Raw genomic sequence first — 12569 nt, forward strand, 5'->3', positions numbered from 1 at the left:
CCCCGGGTTACAGACTGTCTGATCTCACTGGGTCCATCCTTCCCGGGTTACACACTGTCTAATCTCACTGGGTCCATCCTCCCCGGGTTACACACTGTCTGATCTCACTGGGTCCATCCTCCCCGGGTTACACACTGTCTGATCTCACTGGGTCCATCCTCCCCGGGTTCCACACTGTCTGATCTCACTGGGTCCATCCTCCCCGGGTTAGACACTGTCTGATCTCACTGGGTCCATTCTCCCCGGGTTACACACTGTCTGATCTCACTGGGTCCATCCTTCCCGGGTTACACACTGTCTGATCTCACTGGGTCCATCCTCCCCGGGTTCCACACTGTCTGATCTCACTGGGTCCATCCTCCCCGGGTTACACACTGTCTGATCTCACTGGGTCCATCCTTCCCGGGTTACACACTGTCTGATCTCACTGGGTCCATCCTCCCCGGGTTCCACACTGTCTGATCTCACTGGGTCCATCCTCCCCGGGTTACACACTGTCTGATCTCACTGGGTCCATCCTTCCCGGGTTACACACTGTCTGATCTCACTGGGTCCATCCTCCCCGGGTTACACACTGTCTGATCTCTCTGGGTCCATCCACCCCGGGTTACACACTGTCTGATCTCACTGGGTCCATCCTCCCCGGGATACACACTGTCTGATCTCACTGGGTCCATCCTCCCCTGGTTACACACTGTCTGATCTCACTGGGTCCATACTCCCAGTGTTACACACTGTATGATCACACTGGGTCCATCCTCCCCAGGATACACACTGTCTGATCTCACTGGGTCCATCCTGCCCGGGTTACACACTGTCTGATCTCACTGGGTCCATCCTGCCCGGGTTACACACTGTCTGATCTCACTGGGTCCATCCTCCCCGGGTTACACACTGTCTGATCTCTCTGGGTCCATCCACCCCGGGTTACACACTGTCTGATCTCACTGGGTCCATCCTCCCCGGGATACACACTGTCTGATCTCACTGGGTCCATCCTCCCCGGGTTACACACTGTCTGATCTCTCTGGGTCCATCCACCCCGGGTTACACACTGTCTGATCTCACTGGGTCCATCCACCCCGGGATACACACTGTCTGATCTCACTGGGTCCATCCTCCCCTGGTTACACACTGTCTGATCTCACTGGGTCCATACTCCCAGTGTTACACACTGCATGATCACACTGGGTCCATCCTGCCCGGGTTACACACTGTCTGATCTCACTGGGTCCACCCTGCCCGGGTTACACACTGTCTGATCTCACTGGGTCCATCCTCCCCGGGTTACACACTGTCTGATCTCACCGGGTCCATCCTACCCGGGTTACACAATGTCTGATCTCACTGGGTCCATCCTCCCCGGGTTACACACTGTCTGATCTCACTGGGTCCATCCTGCCCGGGTTACACACTGTCTGATCTCACTGGGTACATCCTCCCCGGGTTACACACTGTCTGATCTCACTGGGTCCATCCTCCCCTGGTTGCACACTGTCTGATCACACTGGGTCAATCCTCCCCGGGTTGCACACTGTCTGATCTCACTGGGTCCATCCTCCCCGGGTTGCACACTGTCTGATCTCACTGGGTCCATCCTCCCCGGGTTGCACACTGTCTGATCACACTGGGTCCATCCTCCCCGGGTTACTCACTGTCTGATCACACAGGGTCCATCCTCCCCGGGTTACTCACTGTCTGATCACACAGGGTCCATCCTCCCCGGGTTACACACTGATCACACCGGGTCCATCCTCCGGGGGTTACACACTGTCTGATCACACTGGGTCCATCCTCCCCGGGTTACACACTGTCTGATCACACTGGGTCCATCCTCCACGGGTTACACACTGTCTGATCACACTGGGTCGATCCTCCCCGGGTTACTCACTGTCTGATCTCACTGGGTCCATCCTCCCCGGGTTGCACACTGTCTGATCTCACTGGGTCCATCCTCCCCGGGTTGCACACTGTCTGATCTCACTGGGTCCATCCTCCCCGGATTACACACTGTCTGATCACACTGTGTCCATCCTCCCCGGGTTACACACTGTCTGATCACACTGGGTCCATCCTCCCCTGGTTGCACACTATCTGATCACACTGGGTCCATCCTCCCCGGGTTACACACTGTCTGATCTCACTGGGTACATCCTCCCCGGGTTACACACTGTCTGATCTCACTGGGTCCATCCTCCCTGGGTTAGACACTGTCTGATCTCACTGGGTCCATCCTCCCCGGGTTGCACACTGTCTGATCACACTGGGTCCATCCACCCCCGGTTACACACTGCCTGATCTCACTGGGTCCATACTCCCAGTGTTACACACTGTATGATCACACTGGGACCATCCTCCCCAGGATACACACTGTCTGATCTCACTGGATCCATCCTCCCCCGGTTACACACTGTCTGATCACACTGGGTCCATCCTCCCCCGGTTACACACTGTCTGATCTCACTGGGTCCATCCTCCCCGGGTTACACACTGTCTGATCACACTGGGTCCATCCTCCCCGGGTTACAGACTGTCTGATCTCACCGGGTCCATCCTCCCCGGGTGACAGACTGTCTGATCTCACTGGGTCCATCCTTCCCGGGTTACACACTGTCTAATCTCACTGGGTCCATCCTCCCCGGGTTACACACTGTCTGATCTCACTGGGTCCATCCTCCCCGGGTTAGACACTGTCTGATCTCACTGGGTCCATTCACCCTGGGTTACACACTGTCTGATCTCACTGGGTCCATCCTTCCCGGGTTACACACTGTCTGATCTCACTGGGTCCATCCTCCCCGGGTTCCACACTGTCTGATCTCACTGGGTCCATCCTCCCCGGGTTACACACTGTCTGATCTCACTGGGTCCATCCTTCCCGGGTTACACACTGTCTGATCTCACTGGGTCCATCCTCCCCGGGTTCCACACTGTCTGATCTCACTGGGTCCATCCTCCCCGGGTTACACACTGTCTGATCTCACTGGGTCCATCCTTCCCGGGTTACACACTGTCTGATCTCACTGGGTCCATCCTCCCCGGGTTACACACTGTCTGATCTCTCTGGGTCCATCCACCCCGGGTTACACACTGTCTGATCTCACTGGGTCCATCCTCCCCGGGATACACACTGTCTGATCTCACTGGGTCCATCCTCCCCTGGTTACACACTGTCTGATCTCACTGGGTCCATACTCCCAGTGTTACACACTGTCTGATCTCACTGGGTCCATCCTCCCCAGGATACACACTGTCTGATCTCACTGGGTCCATCCTGCCCGGGTTACACACTGTCTGATCTCACTGGGTCCATCCTGCCCGGGTTACACACTGTCTGATCTCACTGGGTCCATCCTCCCCGGGTTACACACTGTCTGATCTCTCTGGGACCATCCACCCCGGGTTACACACTGTCTGATCTCACTGGGTCCATCCTCCCCGGGATACACACTGTCTGATCTCACTGGGTCCATCCTCTCCGGGTTACACACTGTCTGATCTCTCTGGGTCCATCCACCCCGGGTTACACACTGTCTGATCTCACTGGGTCCATCCACCCCGGGATACACACTGTCTGATCTCACTGGGTCCATCCTCCCCTGGTTACACACTGTCTGATCTCACTGGGTCCATACTCCCAGTGTTACACACTGCATGATCACACTGGGTCCATCCTGCCCGGGTTACACACTGTCTGATCTCACTGGGTCCACCCTGCCCGGGTTACACACTGTCTGATCTCACTGGGTCCATCCTCCCCAGGTTACACACTGTCTGATCTCACTGGGTCCATCCTCCCCGGGTTACACACTGTCTGATCACACTGGGTCCATCCTCCCCGGGTTACACACTGTCTGATCACACTGTGTCCATCCTCCCCGGGTTACACACTATCTGATCTCACTGGGTCCATCCTCCCCGGGTTACACACTGTCTGATCTCACTGGGTCCATCCTGCCCGGGCTACTCACTGTCTGATCACACTGGGTCCATCCTCCCCGGGTTACACACTGATCTCACCGGGTCCATCCTTCCCGGGTTACACACTGTCTGATCACACTGGGTCCATCCCCCCCCCGGGTTTCACACTGTCTGATCTCACTGGGTCCATCCTTCCCGGGTTACACACTGTCTGATCTCACTGGGTCCACCCTTCCCGGGTTACACACTGGGTCCACCCCCTCCCCCGGGTTACACACTGTCTGATCACACTGGGTCCATCCTCCCCGGGTTACACACTGTCTGATTGACCGGGTCCATCCTCCCCGGGTTGCACACTGTCTGATCTGACCGGGTCCATCCTGCCCGGGTTACTCACTGTATGATCACACTGGGTCCATCCTCCCCGGGTTACATACTGTTGATCACACTGTGTCCATCCTCCCCGGGTTACATACTGTTGATCACACTGTGTCCATCCTCCCCGGGTTACACACTGTCTGATCACACTGGGTCCATCCTCCCCGGGTTACACACTGATCACACTGGGTCCATCCTCCCCGGGTTACACACTGTCTGATCACACTGGGTCCATCCTCCCCGGGTTACACACTGTCTGATCACACTGGGTCCATCCTCCCCGGGTTACACACTGTCTGATCACACTGGGTCCATCCTCCACGGGTTACACACTGTCTGATCACACTGGGTCCAGCCTCCCCAGGTTACAGACTGTCTGATCTCACCGGGTCCATCCTCCCCGGGTTGCACACTGTCTGATCTCACTGGGTCCATCCTCCCCGGGTTGCACACTGTCTGATCTCACTGGGTCCATCCTCCCCGGGTTACACACTGTCTGATCTCACTGGGTACATCCTCCCCGGGTTACACACTGTCTGATCACACTGGGTCCATCCTCCCCTGGTTGCACACTGTCTGATCACACTGGGTCCATCCTCCCCGGGTTACACACTGTCTGATCTCACTGGGTACATCCTCCCTGGGTTAGACACTGTTTGATCACACTGGGTCCATCCTCCCCGGGTTACTCAATGTCTGATCTCACTGGGTCCATCCTCCCCGAGTTACACACTGTCTGATCACACTGGATCCATCCTCCCCGGCATACACAGTCTTATCTCACTGGGTCCAACCTCCCCGGGTTACACACTGTCTGATCTCACTGGGTCCATCCTCCCCGGGTTACACACTGTCTGATCTCACTGGGTCCATCCTCCCCGGGTTACACACTGTCTGATCACACTGGGTCCATCTTCCCCGGGTTACACACTGTCTGATCTCACTGGGTCCATCCTCCCCGGGTTACACAATGTCTGATCTCACTGGGTCCATCCTGCCCGGGTTACTCACTGTCTGATCACACTGGGTCCATCCTCCCCGGGTTGCACACTGTCTGATCTCACTGGGTCCATCCTCCCCGGGTTACACACTGTCTGATCACACTGGGTCCATCCTCCCCGGGTTACACACTGATCACACTGGGTCCATCCTCCCCGGGTTACACACTGTCTGATCACACTGGGTCCATCCTCCCCGGGTTACACACTGTCTGATCACACTGGGTCCATCCTCCCCGGGTTACACACTGTCTGATCACACTGGGTCCATCCTCCACGGGTTACACACTGTCTGATCACACTGGGTCCATCCTCCCCGGGTTACAGACTGTCTGATCTCACTGGGTCCATCCTCCCCGGGTTGCACACTGTCTGATCTCACTGGGTCCATCCTCCCCGGGTTACACACTGTCTGATCACACTGGGTCCATCCTCCCCGGGTTACACACTGTCTGATCTCAATGGGTACATCCTCCCCGGGTTACACACTGTCTGATCACACTGGGTCCATCCTCCCCGGGTTACACACTGTCTGATCTCACTGGGTCCATCCTCCCCGGGTTACACACTGTCTGATCACACTGGGTCCATCCTCCCCGGGTTACACACTGTCTGATCTCACTGGGTCCATCCTCCCCGGGTTACACACTGTCTGATCTCACTGGGTCCATCCTCCCCGGGTTACACACTGTCTGATCACACTGGGTCCATCCTCCCCGGGTTACACACTGTCTGATCTCACTGGGTCCATCCTCCCCGGGTTACACACTGTCTGATCTCACTGGGTACATCCTCCCCGGGTTACACACTGTCTGATCACACTGGGTCCATCCTCCCCGGGTTACACACTGTCTGATCACACTGGGTCCATCCTCCCCGGGTTACACACTGTCTGATCACACTGGGTCCATCCTCCCCGGGTTACACACTGTCTGATCACACTGAGTCCATCCTCCCCGGGTTACACACTGTCTGATCTCACTGGGTCCATCCTCCCCGGGTTACACACTGTCTGATCACACTGGGTCCATCTTCCCCGGGTTACACACTGTCTGATCTCACTGGGTCCATCCTCCCCGGGTTACACAATGTCTGATCTCACTGGGTCCATCCTGCCCGGGTTACTCACTGTCTGATCACACTGGGTCCATCCTCCCCGGGTTGCACACTGTCTGATCTCACTGGGTCCATCCTCCCCGGGTTACACACTGTCTGATCACACTGGGTCCATCCTCCCCGGGTTACACACTGATCACACTGGGTCAATCCTCCCCGGGTTGCACACTGTCTGATCTCACTGGGTCCATCCTCCCCGGGTTGCACACTGTCTGATCTCACTGGGTCCATCCTCCCCGGGTTGCACACTGTCTGATCACACTGGGAACATCCTCCCCGGGTTACTCACTGTCTGATCACACAGGGTCCATCCTCCCCGGGTTACTCACTGTCTGATCACACAGGGTCCATCCTCCCCGGGTTACACACTGATCACACCGGGTCATTCCTCCGGGGGTTACACACTGTCTGATCACACTGGGTCCATCCTCCCCGGGTTACACACTGTCTGATCACACTGGGTCCATCCTCCACGGGTTACACACTGTCTGATCACACTGGGTCGATCCTCCCCGGGTTACTCACTGTCTGATCTCACTGGGTCCATCCTCCCCGGGTTGCACACTGTCTGATCTCACTGGGTCCATCCTCCCCGGGTTGCACACTGTCTGATCTCACTGGGTCCATCCTCCCCGGATTACACACTGTCTGATCACACTGTGTCCATCCTCCCCGGGTTACACACTGTCTGATCACACTGGGTCCATCCTCCCCTGGTTGCACACTATCTGATCACACTGGGTCCATCCTCCCCGGGTTACACACTGTCTGATCTCACTGGGTACATCCTCCCCGGGTTACACACTGTCTGATCTCACTGGGTCCATCCTCCCTGGGTTAGACACTGTCTGATCTCACTGGGTCCATCCTCCCCGGGTTGCACACTGTCTGATCACACTGGGTCCATCCACCCCCGGTTACACACTGCCTGATCTCACTGGGTCCATACTCCCAGTGTTACACACTGTATGATCACACTGGGACCATCCTCCCCAGGATACACACTGTCTGATCTCACTGGGTCCATCCTCCCCGGGTTACACACTGTCTGATCTCACTGGATCCATCCTCCCCCGGTTACACACTGTCTGATCACACTGGGTCCATCCTCCCCCGGTTACACACTGTCTGATCTCACTGGGTCCATCCTCCCCGGGTTACACACTGTCTGATCACACTGGGTCCATCCTCCCCGGGTTACACACTGTCTGATCTCACCGGGTCCATCCTCCCCGGGTGACAGACTGTCTGATCTCACTGGGTCCATCCTTCCCGGGTTACACACTGTCTAATCTCACTGGGTCCATCCTCCCCGGGTTACACACTGTCTGATCTCACTGGGTCCATCCTCCCCGGGTTAGACACTGTCTGATCTCACTGGGTCCATTCACCCTGGGTTACACACTGTCTGATCTCACTGGGTCCATCCTTCCCGGGTTACACACTGTCTGATCTCACTGGGTCCATCCTCCCCGGGTTCCACACTGTCTGATCTCACTGGGTCCATCCTCCCCGGGTTACACACTGTCTGATCTCACTGGGTCCATCCTTCCCGGGTTACACACTGTCTGATCTCACTGGGTCCATCCTCCCCGGGTTCCACACTGTCTGATCTCACTGGGTCCATCCTCCCCGGGTTACACACTGTCTGATCTCACTGGGTCCATCCTTCCCGGGTTACACACTGTCTGATCTCACTGGGTCCATCCTCCCCGGGTTACACACTGTCTGATCTCTCTGGGTCCATCCACCCCGGGTTACACACTGTCTGATCTCACTGGGTCCATCCTCCCCGGGATACACACTGTCTGATCTCACTGGGTCCATCCTCCCCTGGTTACACACTGTCTGATCTCACTGGGTCCATACTCCCAGTGTTACACACTGTCTGATCTCACTGGGTCCATCCTCCGCAGGATACACACTGTCTGATCTCACTGGGTCCATCCTGCCCGGGTTACACACTGTCTGATCTCACTGGGTCCATCCTGCCCGGGTTACACACTGTCTGATCTCACTGGGTCCATCCTCCCCGGGTTACACACTGTCTGATCTCTCTGGGACCATCCACCCCGGGTTACACACTGTCTGATCTCACTGGGTCCATCCTCCCCGGGATACACACTGTCTGATCTCACTGGGTCCATCCTCTCCGGGTTACACACTGTCTGATCTCTCTGGGTCCATCCACCCCGGGTTACACACTGTCTGATCTCACTGGGTCCATCCACCCCGGGATACACACTGTCTGATCTCACTGGGTCCATACTCCCAGTGTTACACACTGCATGATCACACTGGGTCCATCCTGCCCGGGTTACACACTGTCTGATCTCACTGGGTCCACCCTGCCCGGGTTACACACTGTCTGATCTCACTGGGTCCATCCTCCCCAGGTTACACACTGTCTGATCTCACTGGGTCCATCCTCCCCGGGTTACACACTGTCTGATCACACTGGGTCCATCCTCCCCGGGTTACACACTGTCTGATCACACTGTGTCCATCCTCCCCGGGTTACACACTATCTGATCTCACTGGGTCCATCCTCCCCGGGTTACACACTGTCTGATCTCACTGGGTCCATCCTGCCCGGGCTACTCACTGTCTGATCACACTGGGTCCATCCTCCCCGGGTTACACACTGATCTCACCGGGTCCATCCTTCCCGGGTTACACACTGTCTGATCACACTGGGTCCATCCCCCCCCCGGGTTTCACACTGTCTGATCTCACTGGGTCCATCCTTCCCGGGTTACACACTGTCTGATCTCACTGGGTCCACCCTTCCCGGGTTACACACTGGGTCCACCCCCCCCCCCCCGGGTTACACACTGTCTGATCACACTGGGTCCATCCTCCCCGGGTTACACACTGTCTGATTGACCGGGTCCATCCTCCCCGGGTTGCACACTGTCTGATCTGACCGGGTCCATCCTGCCCGGGTTACTCACTGTATGATCACACTGGGTCCATCCTCCCCGGGTTACATACTGTTGATCACACTGTGTCCATCCTCCCCGGGTTACATACTGTTGATCACACTGTGTCCATCCTCCCCGGGTTACACACTGTCTGATCACACTGGGTCCATCCTCCCCGGGTTACACACTGATCACACTGGGTCCATCCTCCCCGGGTTACACACTGTCTGATCACACTGGGTCCATCCTCCCCGGGTTACACACTGTCTGATCACACTGGGTCCATCCTCCCCGGGTTACACACTGTCTGATCACACTGGGTCCATCCTCCACGGGTTACACACTGTCTGATCACACTGGGTCCATCCTCCCCGGGTTACAGACTGTCTGATCTCACTGGGTCCATCCTCCCCGGGTTGCACACTGTCTGATCTCACTGGGTCCATCCTCCCCGGGTTGCACACTGTCTGATCTCACTGGGTCCATCCTCCCCGGGTTACACACTGTCTGATCTCACTGGGTCCATCCTCCCCGGGTTACACAATGTCTGATCTCACTGGGTCCATCCTGCCCGGGTTACTCACTGTCTGATCACACTGGGTCCATCCTCCCCGGGTTGCACACTGTCTGATCTCACTGGGTCCATCCTCCCCGGGTTACACACTGTCTGATCACACTGGGTCCATCCTCCCCGGGTTACACACTGTCTGATCACACTGGGTCCATCCTCCCCGGGTTACACACTGATCACACTGGGTCCATCCTCCCCGGGTTACACACTGTCTGATCACACTGGGTCCATCCTCCCCGGGTTACACACTGTCTGATCTCACTGGGTCCATCCTCCCCGGGTTACACACTGTCTGATCTCACTGGGTCCATCCTCCCCGGGTTACACACTGTCTGATCTCACTGGGTCCATCCTCCCCGGGTTACACACTGTCTGATCTCACTGGGTACATCCTCCCCGGGTTACACACTGTCTGATCACACTGGGTCCATCCTCCCCGGGTTACACACTGTCTGATCACACTGGGTCCATCCTCCCCGGGTTACACACTGTCTGATCTCTCTGGGTCCATCCTCCCCGGGTTACACACTGTCTGATCACACTGAGTCCATCCTCCCCGGGTTACACACTGTCCAATCTCACTCGGTCCATCCTCCCCAGTTTATTTACTGTTTCTGGTCTGTTTTGCTGTTTGTTTTCACTGCGATTTCTGTTGCAGGAAATGCGCCATTTTCTCTCAAATGCAGTTGAACCAACCCCAAAGCATTCGCTGCATTTATATCAAAACACGGGCACTATGATAGATATTAGCACTGTCATGTTGTATACTACGCTCCACATTCATACTCAAATTGGAATTATTTCTCACCGTCTCTCACAAATGCTCCCTCGCGTTGTAACTCCGATTCCCCGACAACGGCAGGAAGTAACACTGCGCCTGCGTGTGCGGTATGCCGTAGCATTGCGCCTGTGCAGTATATGTTGACCGTAACACTGCGCCTGCGCGTTGAGTATTTATTTGAACTGACTGAAATTCAACATCAATCTGTGCGTGGAGTTCGGCGCAGGCGCACTGCGTCAGATCGCGGACATGTGCCGTCGGCGGGGCTCTGACGACACGCTCGCTGCTCGGCCGGCTCAGCCGCAGACTCGTTTTTTCTTTCAAGCCTCCGGAGAGCGCGCGACCAACTGCCGGTCACTGAAGTGGGCGGGACTTTGCGGACCCCCTGTCCTGATTAGTGGGAGCGGACTGTCAATCCCCGGTCTCAGCCAGTAGGAGGAGCGGGTTTGAAGAGGGGAGTCACTCTCCAGCGTCACACCAGATGATGGTGGAAATGTTGAGCATTATATAGAGAGAGAAAGGCTGATTATATAGAGAGAGAAAGAGAGTTAACAGTTCAGGACCGGGAGACATGGTCAGAAGAGGGAAAGTGAGTGCAGAGGCAAGGAAAGCGGGTGCAGGAGGAAAGGGAAGGTGGAGGGCGGTGTTGGTGTTGAGTTGGGAGACAGGGGGCAGATCATGGCAGTCTGACATAGCAGGATCACCCTGATCAGACCAGTACTGTACCCGGCAGGAAGATCACTGATAGTCTCCTGATACTCAGGGATATGATCACCTCTGTGCAGGACAGGGGGGTGAACACCTGCTTCATCAGCTTGGACCAGGAGAAGGCTTTTGACAGGCAATCGCACACATACATGATGGACGTGCTTTCCAAAATGGGGTTTGGGGAGGGAATCCGCCATTGGATCAAACTGCTGGACACAAACATTAGTAACGCAGTCTCAATCAATGGGTGGGAATCAGAAAGTTTCCTGACCCAATCTGGATTCAGACAGGGCTGTCCTCTCGCCCCTGTCTTGTTTGTTTGCTGTATCGAACCCTTTGCTGAGTCTATTAGGAAGGATGCAAGCATAAGAGGGGTGACAATCCCAGGCAGCGAAGGCACTCAGGTTAAAACTTCCCTGTACATGGACGATGTTGCCGTCTTCTGCTCGGATCCACCTTCTGTTCGGAGGCTGTTGAGCATCTGCGACCAGTTCGAACTGACCTCGGGAGACAAAGTAAATTGCGGTAAGAGCAAGGCCATGTTCTTTAGGAACTGGGCCGACTGAGCCTTTGTCCCCTTCACCGTCAGATCAGACTACCTAAAGGTGCTGGGGATATTGTTTGGGGGGGCCGGGGCGTGTACCAAATCCTCCATTGTGGTTAAGAACCTGGTCATCAGGTGCAAAGCACTAATGTTTTTGCTGTATGTGCCCAGGTCTGGCCCATACCCCACTCCTGCACCGTGACGGTCACTCGAGCATTTTCCACTTTATCTGGAGATCCAAAATGGACTGTGTCTAGAGGGACACGATGTTCAAACCTTTGGATAAGGGCAGGAAAAAACGTACCAAATGTCGCCCTCATCCTGATAGCCACTTTTGTGTGCAGCTGCATCCAGCTGTGCGTAGAACTTCAGTACGCAAACACCACGTGTCACTACGTGCTGAGGTTCTCTCTGTTCCCAGTGTTGTGAAGGATGGGTCTGGCCACATTGCCGCGGAACCCTCCATCCAGTTGGACTATGCCGTACCACCGATCCTTCTTGGAAAAGTTTGTGCAGAAAAACACCTTTGACCTCCAGGTCTGCGTGGAATGTCCTCAAGGCCCTCTGGGAAAAGGAAATGGTGGATCCTGTCGGATGGTTCCTCAAGCAGACTGCAAAAGTCATTTGG

At 56.0% G+C, this 12569-nt stretch overlaps 1 protein-coding gene across 2 annotated transcripts in view; it reads right to left on the minus strand.

Moving 5' to 3' along the window:
• The window catches only part of LOC137385159 (endogenous retrovirus group FC1 Env polyprotein-like), a 56156-nt gene extending 45298 nt beyond the window's left edge, over positions 1-10858 (minus strand). For both annotated transcript variants that reach the window (XM_068060122.1, XM_068060120.1), the window contains exon 1: positions 10717-10858. The gene's annotated coding sequence lies outside the window, so the exon portion shown is untranslated. The remainder of the gene's footprint in view (positions 1-10716) is intronic.
• Between the last annotated feature and the right edge of the window lie 1711 nt (positions 10859-12569).

The sequence above is a fragment of the Heterodontus francisci genome, chromosome 28 (genome assembly GCF_036365525.1).
Source record: "Heterodontus francisci isolate sHetFra1 chromosome 28, sHetFra1.hap1, whole genome shotgun sequence".
In the NCBI taxonomy this organism is placed as follows: domain Eukaryota; kingdom Metazoa; phylum Chordata; class Chondrichthyes; order Heterodontiformes; family Heterodontidae; genus Heterodontus; species Heterodontus francisci.